This window comes from Nicotiana attenuata, unplaced genomic scaffold, assembly GCF_001879085.1.
Source record: "Nicotiana attenuata strain UT unplaced genomic scaffold, NIATTr2, whole genome shotgun sequence".
Taxonomy (NCBI): Eukaryota; Viridiplantae; Streptophyta; class Magnoliopsida; order Solanales; family Solanaceae; genus Nicotiana; species Nicotiana attenuata.
The window spans coordinates 54,263-68,547 of record NW_017674535.1 but is presented as its reverse complement, the minus strand read 5'-3'; positions in this window follow the sequence as shown (position 1 = coordinate 68,547).

Below are 14,285 nucleotides of genomic sequence, written 5' to 3'. Positions count from 1 at the left end.
TACTTACGTGGTGTAGTCTCAGTCGCACATTCAACATAACGCTCGAACTCATGTGCTTTCTAGAACCAGAGGTACTCAAGCGTGCTGCGTACGATCAGATAAATCTATCAAGAGAGGTAAAGTATTCCCTATTAAGAAGTTTTTTCATTTTCTTGGATTCTGAATTCACATGCCTTTACTACTCAATGGCAAGGATAGCTAGCTACTGCCACATGCCTTTAATACTCAATGGCAAACACAACTGTCACATGTAACACCATATTATGATAGCAATGGAAGCAGATTTGCAGAGCTTTGATAATAATGCAAAATGACATAAGGTTCATGAACCCAGAAATTTTAGTCTAGACTTGGATTTTTCGTGATAGCCCACGCCATCTACATGCATCGGGGTGATTGGACTCGAATAGCCTAAAATTTTGCCGGACCATAAAAAACGACCTAAGGAACAATAGTCATCGCCTCGCCATGACCGTTCCTCGGTTTTGGGCGTTTTAGGGCCATAAAATTAGAATTCCGCTCATTCCGAGATTTTCGTGTGCTATAGCCCCGCTATCTGCATGAATCACCTAAAATTTTGTCGGGCCATCAAAAACGACCTAAGGAACTATAGTCATCGTTTCGCCATGACCGTTCCTTAATTTTTGGCGTTTTAGGGCCATAAAATGGGAATTCAGCCTGATTCTCAGATTTTCATATGCTATAGCCCACGCCATCTGCATGCATCCGGGCGACCGAACCCGAATCGCCTAAAATTTTAGTCTAGACTTGGATTTATCTGTGTAAAATCCACTGGAATTGCTGAAAATACTAAACTTGAACAAATAAATCGGGAGAAATTCAAAAATAGCCAGATTTACCACTGGTAGTTGAAAAATAGCCAAGTTTCAAAAGTCATCGAAATTTAGCCACTTTAAATCTGAGCGAAAACACTGTTCAAATAAATTTTAGGTGATTCATGCAGATAGCCAGATTCTCAGATTTTCATATGCTATAGCCCACGCCATCTGCATGCATCCGGGCGACCGAACCCGAATCGCCTAAAATTTTAGTCTAGACTTGGATTTATCTGTGTAAAATCCACTGGAATTGCTGAAAATACTAAACTTGAACAAATAAATCGGGAGAAATTCAAAAATAGCCAGATTTACCACTGGTAGTTGAAAAATAGCCAAGTTTCAAAAGTCATCGAAATTTAGCCACTTTAAATCTGAGCGAAAACACTGTTCAAAATCCGGAAAAATACGCCCGCAAATTTTACTGGAGTTCCAGCAAGTATAATTGTCCAGTATAATATACTGGAGTTTGGAGCACTGGTGCTCCAGTCTCCCGCAAATTTTACAGGAGTTAGCAAAGTATACCGGTCCAGCATAATATGCTGGAGTTCGTACACAAATGCACCAGAACTCCTGTATATTATACTGGACCGGTCCCTATTGCAGCAAAATAGTGGCTATTTTTCATTGACTTGGTAAACGCTGGCTATTTTTCATTGACCAGTGTGAAAATTGGCTATACCATGATATTTTAACAAATAAATCAGACAAGGTAATACTGTTGTGGTTGGAAGATGAGTCCTGAACCCATAGAACTAAAATTCTGAATCCGCTTCTGTGCATTAGAAGCTCATTGAATAGCATGAGTATCTCAGTCTTAGCACTATATAGCCATTAATAGCAGATGTAGCAGAGCTTTAATTATAATGCAAAATACACCATAAGGTTCATGAACCTGAATTTCACATGTGAATGGAGCAGAAGAAATGGAGGATCATCTCGAAAACAGGAAGAAAAAGGTTAAGGATCGTTTAGTACATAGTCTAGTTATGTCGAGATTATAATGCAATGAATTGCAGGAGTTATCATGTGGCGAAAAATAATAAGAAAATTGTTACGTGATGAATAATAATGTACGTATTATTCTATTCGGTCCACTTTAATTGATTTTTTAACTTTTTGTAGTCCATTATATTTAATTGTTTCAAATATCAAAAAGGAATTAATTTATTTTTTTCCAACGCGAAAGAGTTAGTTCTGTCTTATTTTGTGTAACGCATGCATGCAGTGGCCATAACCCCTTACATAGTGACAGGGTATGAGTCTGACCAAAAAGCACACTACTTATTTGACATGAATTGTCTAATGAATATTGTAAAGAAGGAGGTTATAAAGTAGCACTTTTAATATATTTGGTCGATGAGCTAAAAATAATTACAGTCGGTAATCAAATATATAAAAAAATATACATTGATTATATATATATATATATATATATATATATATATATATATATATATATATATATATATATATATATATATATATTGCCTGCTTTAAGGGACGACTATATTCAGGGGCGTATGTAGCACGTAAGTGACGGGTTCCATTGAACCCATAAATTTCGATGCAAAGCATAAATTTATATGTAAAAATCTTCTAAAATTGCAACAAATAATGTAGATGAACCCATAACTTTAAAAATATACCGGGTTTAATACTAAAAATCTTAAAAGTTGAATCCATAAAGTTTAAATTCGGGATCCGCCTCTGGCTATGTTGCTGTAAAAATCCCAGCAAGTTGCAAGTATTAAAATTTGGTAGTGCATCTAATCAGGAGAGAAAAAGTGAATTACATTGCATGGCTATCATTTAAAGTGGACCATTACCATATTTATTTGATAGACATGGGATAACTGTCATTTCCTCATATTTGGAACAAATAGAATAATTTTGACGAGGATAACGTATTACTTTAAGAAAGCGAAAAAATATTTTTTAAAACCGCACCAAGATTTTACTCTTAATGAGAGTTTTAAATAGAAAGTAATTTATTTCCTTAGTTAGCCTACTCAATGAGAATTTGAATTGATCACGACTTCAAGTGGTAATAAGTGAGTTTTAAATTTAATATTTGTATATATTTAATATATTTGTTAGCACAAATATATTATTTAAGTAAAAGCTACTAAGTTCGGCCAAACAATTAACCGTACTTCTAGATCCGAACTTGATTACTACTTGAAGTTGAAAGGTTGAAATTGATGGGATTGCTAGTGTTACAGGGCCAATTTTTAGCACAATTGACACTGCACGGCAGTAGCTAAACTCTTAGCCACTCAGCCTTACTTTTTTCGCACACAGTTTCACACTTAGAATTATTTCAGACTTGTAAAAACGTAGCAACACACAGTAATACGGGTAAAATCCAACCTTTATTCAATTCTCGCAGAATTTACAAAGGAACTCAGTTGGAAGGCTCACATATGCTACTTGCCTTTGAACCAACGAAATACAACATATAAAAGGCGCTGTCATAGGCAGATTACAAGGGGCAGTTATATGAGGCAGTTATACAATGTGCCTTGCACATGCTAAGCCAAAAAACAAGCATGACAACATTGCCATAATTTGAATTCAAACTTTCCCACGAAGTGAATCCCTGTTCAGCATTTTTGCCAACTGCAACATGTGCATTGCACATGGCTAAACTTCCACAGCACATGCACAACACATTTCTTTATAGTCACATGACTTGCACACTTGTTCCACAGCTTTTGCCCACACTTTGTCTTCCTGCCTTGCCTTGTCTTCGGACCATGCCTCGCCTATAAGCTCATGACCATGTCTTGTCACAAACTTTGTTGTCTCACTGATCCGCACACATGCCTTAGCCAAGTGCCATGCCCCTTCATTTGCCATAGTCGTTGCCCACAATCAAGTTGCCTTGCCAACACTCAAGACACCTTGCCTAGCTGACTTGCCTAAGCCCATGCACTAACTTAGACACACTTCCAGCTTCGCACACTGCTTGCCAACACCCGCACAAACCTATGCCAAGGGGCAATGTACAAGCCCTTGACAGATTCTGCCCGACATCCGTCATGTCTCAATATTACGGGCTAACAAACCACCCCCACTAGTTGAACTCGACGCCCTCGTCGAGGCTGATTTCAAGTAGTCCTTAATTTGCTGTTCATATTGCCACCATGAAGCACCCTTTTCCCAAGTCGCATCTGCCTCGGGCTTTCCCTTCCATTGAATCAGAAATTCTGTCCGCCTATTCTTCTTATGCATCCCAAGAACCCGGTGGTCAAGAATCTTCTCAATTTATTCCTCAAGCTGAGTGTGCACCTCAAGAGGAGCTCCCTTTGTTTTGTGCCTGTCCGGATCTTCAGGATCTTCAATGTAAGGCCTTAGATAACTCACATGGAAAGTCGGATGAATCTTCATTCTTTCAAGCAGCTTCAGTCGGTAAGCAACTTCACCAACCTTTTGAGCAACTTCAAAGGGACCATCATACCTTGAAACCAAAGCTCTATGTCTAACCCCGGATGTCAATCTTCTTCCAAATCTGCGGAGTAAGTTTTAACAGCACTTTGTCACCTACTTTGAACTCCAATGGACGCCTGTTCCGATCAGCATACTTCTTCATACGTTTCTGTGCCACTTTCAAGCTATCTGTTGCTTCTTCCATCATAGCTTGTCTATCCCAACCATAGTGGTATGCAACTGGACATTTACCCCCAGTTTTCTGTTGTGCAATCTTCGTTGGTTGTGCAGGCTGCTTTCCCAAAAAAATCTCGAATGGACTCTTCTCCGTTGCTGAAGACTTGTGCAAATTGTAAGAGAATTGTGCACAGTCTAATAAATTTGTCCAGTTTCGTTGACTAGCAGTCACGAAATGCGTGATTGATTCTTTCGGTTTGTCCATCAGTTTGGGAATGATTTGCCGTCGAGAACTTCAAGTTTGTACCCATCAGATTGAACAAATAAGTCCAGAACCGGCCTGTAAACCGTGCATTCCTGTCACTAGTCACATCCTCTGGCATTCCGAAATACTTAACCACGTTTTTGAAAAATAACTCAACAACAACCTTTGAGGGACATTCAACTGGGGCAGCAATAAAAACAGCATGCTTTGAAAACCTGTCAACCACAACCATGATTAAAGACAACCCATTAACCTTAAAGAACCCGCTAATAAAATCCATCGAAACATATTGCCATGTTTCTTCTGGAATAGGCAGAGGTTGCAGCAAACCTGCCTCTTTCTTCCGCTCAGTTTTGTCAAGCTGGCACACAAGGCAACTCTTCACGTATGATTCCACATCATGCTCCATCTTGGGCCAAAAGTAGTATCGGGACAACAGAGCCATCATCCTTTCAATTCCCGAATGACCATCCCATAGAGTATCATGCGTCTCTTTCAACAGTTCACGATGCAACCCATCACCAAGTGGCACCATAATTCTCCCCCTTTGAAATAGAGGAGCTCGTCCTCGATCCAGTACCGCCTTACCGTCCCTTCTCTCACATGATTCATTATTTTGATGTACAATGGATCATTAGCAGCGCACGACTTGATCTTATCATGAAAATCAGATTCAAGTCGAGTAATAGAATAAACAACAGCAAATGCCTCTTTCCGACTCAATGCATCAACAACTTGGTTGTGTTTTCCCGGCTTGTGCTCCCAAATAAAATCAAATTTTTCCAAGAATTCTTGCCAACGAGCCTGATTCTGACTTAGCTTTTTCCGTGTCTTGAAAAATGTATTAGCCACATTATCCGTCCTCACGACGAATTTTGTTCCCAGCAAATAGACACGCCAAATCTGCAAGCAATGGATAACAACAACCATTTCTTTCTCATGAGCCGAATACCTTTGCTCCGCTTCATTCAATTTTCTGCTTTCAAACGCCACTGGGTGATCTTCTTGAACCAGAACACCTCCAACAGCCTTGTCAGAAGCATCAATATGAACTTCAAAGGTCAGTTCAAAATCAGGAAGCCGCAAGATAGGTTCTGAGGCAATAGCTTCTTTCAGCATATCAAACGCACCACTGCATTTTTCAGTCCACGCCCACCTGACATTCTTCTTCAACAAATCAGTCAAAGGAGCAACTTTCTTTGAATATCCAACAATGAATTTCCTATAATAATTAGCTAACCCGAGGAAAGACCTCAACTCTTTCACTTAATTGGGAGCCTGCCATTCCACAATGACCTGCACCTTATTCGTGTCCATCCGCACCTATTTTGGCTCACCAAGTGCCCAAGAAACTTTATCTCCTGTCTAGCAAACTCACACTTTTCCATCTTCACATAAAGTTGGTACTCTCTCAAACGAGACAACACCTTAATCAAGTGTGACATATGTTCGTCCAAGGTCCGACTATAGATAACAATGTCGTCTAAGTAGACAACGACAAAATCATCCAGCACATCATTCATCAAGTTGCAAAAAGTAGCAGGGGCATCTGTCAACCCGAACGGCATAACAAGGAATTCATATGAGTCATACCTCGTAACACATGTAGTTTTAGAATCATCACCTTCAGCTATTCGTACCTGCCAATAACCAGACCTTAAAAAAAGCTTCGTGAACCAGCAAGCCTTGCTCAATCTGCCCATCAAGTCTTGCACCAACGGAACTGGATATTTGTTCTTTACAGTCACCTTGTTCAACGCCCGATAATCAACACACATCCTAAGTGTCCCGTCCTGTTTCTTTTGAAATAAAACAGGTGCACCAAATGGAGCTTTTGATGGCTGAATCAATCCCGCATCAATTAACCCATTCAATTGTTTCCGCAATTCAGCCAACTCTTTTGGCGCTATCCGATAAGGAGGTTGAGCAGGAGGCATTGAACCCGACAACAACTCTATCTTGTGATCAATAGCCCTCCGTGGTGGCAGATTTTTAGGCAATTCTGGCGACATCAAATCAGCAAAGTCACTCAATATTTGAGCGACGCAGTCCGGCACTTCAACCTTCACATCAGGCTTCACCTCAACCATAACAGCAAGGAAAGTATCATCTCCTCTTTTCAAACCTTTTTTGACCATCATGGCAGAAACTAATGAAGCCTTCCGTTGAGTTTCTTCTTTCCCATAAGGATGAACAACCTTCACAAAACCAGGAGCCGTTTCATGCATGATCATCACCCTGTCCAAGTGAGGCATTGGAACAAAGCGATTTTTCCGCATAAAGTCAATTCCGAGGATCACCTCAAAGTCCTCCAATGGAATCACCATCAAGTTAACTTTCCCTTTCCAATTCCCAACAGACATAGGAACGTTATAGGCCATACCCACAATGGCTTGTGCTTTGGCATTCATTGTCTTCATGTAAGAGGGACATTTGCTCAAACTCAATCCGTACTTATGCACCAAATTGGCCGAGACAAAGGTGTGAGTAGCGCCAGTATCTACCATAGCTATCACACCCTTTTCTCCAATTTTCATTTCGATGTGCATCAGCAAGGAATGAAGGTTCGTCTCGTTGCTTGTAGCATTAACCAATGAGATAACATTCAGCAATTGCAAAGGATTTACTAAGGCAGCATCAACTTCTTGACCTTCTCCATCCCGATTATTTTCTGTAGCAAGCAAAGCATTAACCCGTTCCCGATTTGGACAGTTTTTGGCAATGTGAGGCCCGTCACAAGTCCAGCAACCATCGCTCTTTTTGTTTGCGATGCCTTTGTTTCTAGCAGGTCCATCAACAACAGCCTTGCCCTTTTCCATGACTTCTTTTCGAACTTCCTTCCTTCATTCCCCTATCTTCTCCACCTTTTTCTTAGGTTTCGAAGTAGAGGGAATTTCAGAAAGCCTCCGGGTACTGCGATAATCCACCAAAGAATCCGCTGCAGCAATCGCACTCGAGAGATCTTTCACGTTCTGTCTCCTGAGTTCATTCTGTGCCCACGCTTGCATTCCAGAAATAAAGTTATGCAATTTGTCATCCTTCAACATGTTCTGTATATCCAGCATTAAGGAAGTGAATTCCTTAATATAATCACGAATTGTTCCAGTTTGCCGTAGACGTTTCAAGCATCCCTAGCAAGCCAAGATGCGTTGCTGGGTAAGAACTGGTCCTTCATCTCGTTCCGGAGTTTCTCCCATGTATCGATCTTGGGTCTGCCCGCACTTTCGTCATCAGCCATGCGAGTTCTCCACCACAATTTAGCACCTCCTGTTAGGTACATGCTTGTAATTGTGACTTTCTCCCCGTTTGGAACTTTGGCAGCAACAAAGTATTGCTCCATATCCCACAGAAAGTTCTCCAGTTCTTTAGCACTACGCGCTCCACCAAACGCCTTCGGATCAGGGATCTTAACCTTAGAACGTTCTTCACCGCCTTGGCCAGGAGCAGCCAACGCCCTTCGAAGAACAGTAACTTCCAAGTTCAGAGTTCCGATCACCTTTTCCAGATCTTCAACTTGAACTTTTGTGGCCTCACAAGTTTGTTGAATACCTTCACGAAACCAACCCATCCCATCCTTTAGACGATAGATATCAGAAATCAGATCATCCAGATCCAAAGGATCATCAGTTATGCCAATCAACGCCTCCAACTTTTGCACACGATCACGCAAATCTGAAGTGGTTCCACCAGCCATGGCCTCAAATCACGATCAAAGCTCTAATACCAGTTGTTACACGGCCAATTTTTAGCACAATTGACACTGCACGGCAGTAGCTAAACTCTTAGCCACTCAGCCTTACTTTTTTTGCAAACAGTTTGACACTTAGAATTATTTCAGACTTGTAAAAACGTAGCAACACACAGTAATACGGGTAAAACCCAACCTTTATTCAATTCTCGCAGAATTTACAAAGGAACTCAGTTGGAAGGCTCACATATGCTACTTGCCTTTGAACCAACGATATACAACATATAAAAGGGGCAATCATAGGCAGATTACAAGGGGAAGATATATGGGGCAGTTATATAATGTGCCTTGCACATGCTAAGCCTAAAAACAAGCATAACTACATTGCCATAATTTGAATTCAAACTTTCCCACGAAGTGAATCCCTCTTCGGCATTTTTGCCAAGTGCAACATGTGCATTGCACATGGCTAAACTTTCACAGCACATGCACAACATACTTCTTCACAGTCACATGACTTGCACACTTGTTCCACAACTTTTGCCCACACTTTGCCTTCCTGCCTTGCCTTGTCTTTGGACCATGCCTCGCCCATAAGCTCATGACCATGTCTTGTCACAAACTTTGACGTCCCACTGATCCGCACGCATGCCTTAGCCAAGTGCCATGCGCCTTCATTTGCCATAGTCGTTGCCCACAATCAAGCTGCCTTACCAACACTCAAGACACCTTGCCTAGCTGACTTGCCTAAGCCCATGCACTAACTTAGACACACTTCCAGCTCCGCATATTGCTTGCCAACACCCGCACAAACCTATGCCAAGGGGCAATGTACAAGCCCTTGACATAGATTATGCCCGACATCCGTCATGTCTCAATATTAGGGGCTAACAGCTAGCTACTAATTAATTGCTCGATAGGGGTAGAATCAAATCCAAAATTTAAAATTTATGAGCTCCTATAGCGATTTTAAACTAATACTATAATAATAATAATAATAATAATAATAATATAGTCAATATGTATAGATAATTAGCAAGCTTTATTAATAAACGTATTGAATCCGAGCATAAGTAACACCAGTACAAAAAAATGAAAACTTTTCGCCAGGCATTTTCGACGAAATTCGTCAAAAATATGAGCAATCCGTCGGCAATAGTATGGGCGGGTCATATTTTTATTTTTTGGTAGTGTTGTTGGGTTCATGCAAACTCATCACTAACACCGTAGATTCACACCTTGTTTCTTCAAAATGCACATGCAAGTATACGTGGTCGACTAGCAATATATGAATGTAAGTTCAAATATCGTACCCAAAGGGACTAGTGATTAACTATTTACTAAATTAAACTAAAACAAATAATCTATTCAAGCGATTTTCTAAAGTATGAATATTTAACTACAACTAATCTAGAGTAGAAAACTAAGCGATTACAGAAAACAAATCGGCAGCTTAGAGACAAAATTAATGGGAGAAAATATTCCAGAGCTATGGGTTAGCTAACAATTCCGTTGAGTTTTCTACTTAAATTTTCTAATTAATTTTTTTGGTTTATTAATTGACAGGGTTAATAATATTACTCATAGTATTCTCCTAAATTACTACTCGCCTATTCAAGCTAATCTAACACCTATATTCTTATGGAATTAGGATTAACAAGAACGCATTAATAATTCCCGTATGGTAACCAAGCAAGGCGATTAGGTATATTTCTATCCTAACCGCAAATCCGTTCCCGATACTCAGGTTCAAGATCTCGATCTATGCAATCTAATATTCCTTCTCCCGAGTTCAANATGAATTGTACACGACCAGATATAGCTTGTGCTATAAGTAAATTGAGTCGATATACGAGCAATCCAGGCCAATCTCATTGGATGGCCATGAAACGAGTTTTGGGGTATTTAGTACATACCCAGGACTTTGCTTTGTACTACAATAAATATCCTGCGGTCATTGAGGGATACTGTGATGCAAATTGGATCACCGGATCAACTGATTCCAAGTCCACAAGTGGATATGTATTCACTATTGGTGGAGGAGCGGTATCTTGGAAGTCATCCAAACAAACTTGTATTGCCCGCTCTACAATAGAGGCTGAGTTCATAGCCTTGGATAAAGCCGGTGAAGAAGCTGAATGGCTCCGGAATTTCTTGGAAGATATTCCATTTTGGCCCAAACCGTTGGCACCAATATGCATACATTGTGATAGTCAAGCGGCAATTGGAAGGGCTGGGAGCGTTATGTATAACGGTAAGTCTTGCCATATACGACGAAGACATAAAACCGTTAGACAATTACTCTCTAGAGGAATTATCACGATTGACTATGTAAAGTCAAGTGATAATGTGTCGGATCCACTTACAAAAGGCCTAACTAGAGAGGTAGTTGAGAAGTCATCAAAAGGAATGGGACTGTGGCCGAGAACAAGTCATAGTGGCGGTAACTCTACCTAGAAGACTGGAGATCCCAAGATCTAGGTTCAAGGAGATCAAACAAAGTCATTTATTACGGTTCAACATTGTCAACTAAACTTTTAGTCCATTCTCGTGATGAGACAATGTTCAGTACCAAGGATAAAGCATTAAGGCTTTTTAATGATTTCTAAATTTGATACGGGGTATATCAAATAGTGTATCTACGGGATGACACGTTTATGAATCACCTATGTAAGTGTGAAGTGTCAGCCGCTTCAAAGAGAACATTGTAAGGCCAGTTCTCTACGCACTTATGAAACCAGGCAGTGTTCATGGCTGAAACGAACACAACAATGAGAACCAAAGACGGTTAAGGGTTGGTTGTGTGACTTGTGGTTGTCTAGGTATACACTAAAGTTCGACGGTTCAAAGATATCAAATCTACCGATTGATCGAGTATATCCGACATAAGTTCACTACGGAAAGTTCAAAGGGAAACCTACTTATCCAGATGCAATTAATCCTTACTTGCGAATCACACAGTTTTTCATGCATACTTCCGTGATATAGCCATTCCCCATTCATGTGGGGGATTGATGGGTTTTGGATGTGTTTAATTAATATATTAAATACTTAAAAGAGGGTGAATGGGAAATGGAGGGAAATAAAATTTTTGAGTAAAATTTTAAGTTCCCCCCCTTGGCAAATGGGCATTGTCCCATATTGGAAGAGGAAGAGGGTTTTTTATGGGTATATAAGCAATTGCTCTTCTTCTAGCTCTTAAAGAGTTGAGAAGAAGGCAAGCCTCGCGCCGTCGTCGTCGTCGCTCGCTCGGCTCGGCTTCGGCTTCGGCTACGGCTACGGCTTCGGCTTCGGCTTCGGATTCGGATTTGGATTTGGTCAAATGATCGATTGATTGATTAACTTTTTGGACCAAATTTATTTGTTAATAGTAAAATATTAACAGAAATGTTATTAAATATTTGTTTTAATAACAAAATATTAATACTAAATATTAATATTAAATCCAATTCGTTTTTCTGTTTTGGTAACAGAAAAGTAATTACCCTCTTCAATTTTCCCTTTTTATTATTGAGTAAATGGCCATTTATGTAATGGCATTTATGTTGTGGGCGTTTTGCATAAACAGCCATTCTGAAGAGACCCAACTTTGGCTATAAATACAACACTATTCTGCTCAGAATTTCACTACGATTTTCTGAGTTTCTTCTCCTTCTTCTGCATACTTTTAGCATCAAACAAAGCAAAAAGTAAGTGTGATTTGCTACCGAACTTTGTGTTCGCTGAAACACTGGGGTTTGAAGTACCACTACACCAGTGTGTAATTCATTCTATCCTGGGAGGAAATAATCCATAACCTTGGGTACTAGGAGGGGATTAAATTCCTTAAGGAAACACTGTGAATTCAGTGGGCTCGAATTGGTTTATGTCATTTCTGTTTATATTCATTACTGTTTATATTCATTTATATTTCCTGAATTTATTTACAAATACAGTCTACTAACAACACCTTGTTTCTTCAAAATGCACATGCAAGTATACGTGGTCGACTAGCAATATATGAATGTAAGTTCAAATATCGTACCCAAAGGGACTAGTGATTAACTATTTACTAAATTAAACTAAAACAAATAATCTATTCAAGCGATTTTCTAAAGTATGAATATTTAACTACAACTAATCTAGAGTAGAAAACTAAGCGATTACAGAAAACAAGTCGGCAGCTTAGAGACAAAATTAATGGGAGAAAATATTCCAGAGCTATGGGTTAGCTAACAATTCCGTTGAGTTTTCTACTTAAATTTTTTAATTAATTTTTTTGGTTTATTAATTGACAGGGTTAATAATATTACTCATAGCATTCTCCTAAATTACTACTCGCCTATTCAAGCTAACCTAACACCTATATTCTTATGGAATTAGGATTAACAAGAACGCATTAATAATTCCCGTATGGTAACCAAGCAAGGCGATTAGGTATATTTCTATCCTAACCGCAAATCCATTCCCGATACTCAGGTTAAAGATCTCGATCTATGCAATCTAATATTCCTTCTCCCGAGTTCAATCCTAGATTCGTAGATAGTGTTCAATCGGTGATCAAGTAAATCAAATAATTAATCGCAAAATTTAATAAATAAACCAATACGATAAAATAATAAGAGCAATTCAAGTTTCAAACTATAACGTTCATGTAGCACCAAAACTCTAAAACTAATAAACTATGAGATTAAAGGAAGAAAAGAGAAGGAAAACTAGTTGGAAGGCTCCTCCCAAGCATGGTTTATGTCCTCTCCTCTAAAGTAGTGTGTTCTCCTCCCAAAAATATATTTGATCTCCTCCAAATTAGGTCTAGGACCTCTTTTATACGAATTAATTAAAATCGTGTAGGGCCGAAATAATCTTATCCCGAACGAACTAGAAAAAGTCCCCGCCCCAGTATCCAGACCAGTGCTTCGCGCTGAAGGCAGTAAGTTTCCAACCTTCAAATCCGTCCATCACTTCAATTCCCTTCTTGGTGTTTGTTGTTACTTTAGTACATTAATCATTAGGACAATGAAGATGTCCTCCTTTCTTGTCTTCTCCCTTTCTTCCTTTCTTTTTCTTGTGTGTTTTATTTAATTTTGTTCTAAATCTTTTTATTTTTATACCGCTTTATTTTTACGTACACAGTTAAAATAATATTAAACATAAATTAATATAATTTATACTCAAAAGATGATTAAAAGTACTAAAATATAAGACAACAATGAGTAATATATCCATTTTTGACCTAACATCACCCCTTATAAAGTATAGTATAGCCAACCATTCAGGGGCGGAGTTAGTGCGTGGGTTACGGGTTTGGCCAAACTCAGTAACTTTGGTCTAAACTTTGTATTTATCTTAATAAATTCATTGGATATGTACAAAATTATTAATTTAAAACCCGTAACTTAAAAGAATTAGACAGAAGCGGACCCAGAATTTAATATTTATGGGCTACTGCAACGACCTTGAGTAAATTTTCAATAGTAATTCGGTTCGCATTCAAGTATTTATAGATTTTTAGTAAATTCTTTGAATACATCTACACTGTGTGGATAAAATCTACTGGGTTCACGTGAATCCGTAGGTCGGGAGGCGGATCCGCCCCTGAAATTAGAATTCCAAACCCATATAAACTTCAAATCCTTACTCTGCCTCTACATTTCTTCCATGGTCCCCTTCCTGCCATGCCACCCCCCTCTGTCCACCCTTCCCTCCTTCCATAAATATTACAGTTGACTCATTGGCAAATGATGTAAAATAAAAACCAAATTATTCTTGAATGAATCTTTTTTCTTTAATCCTGCCTTTTCTATTTTCTTCTATATATATATATATATATATATATATATATATATATATATATATATATATATATATATATATATATATCTTATTTTTGTTTTTTTCTTTCAAGAAA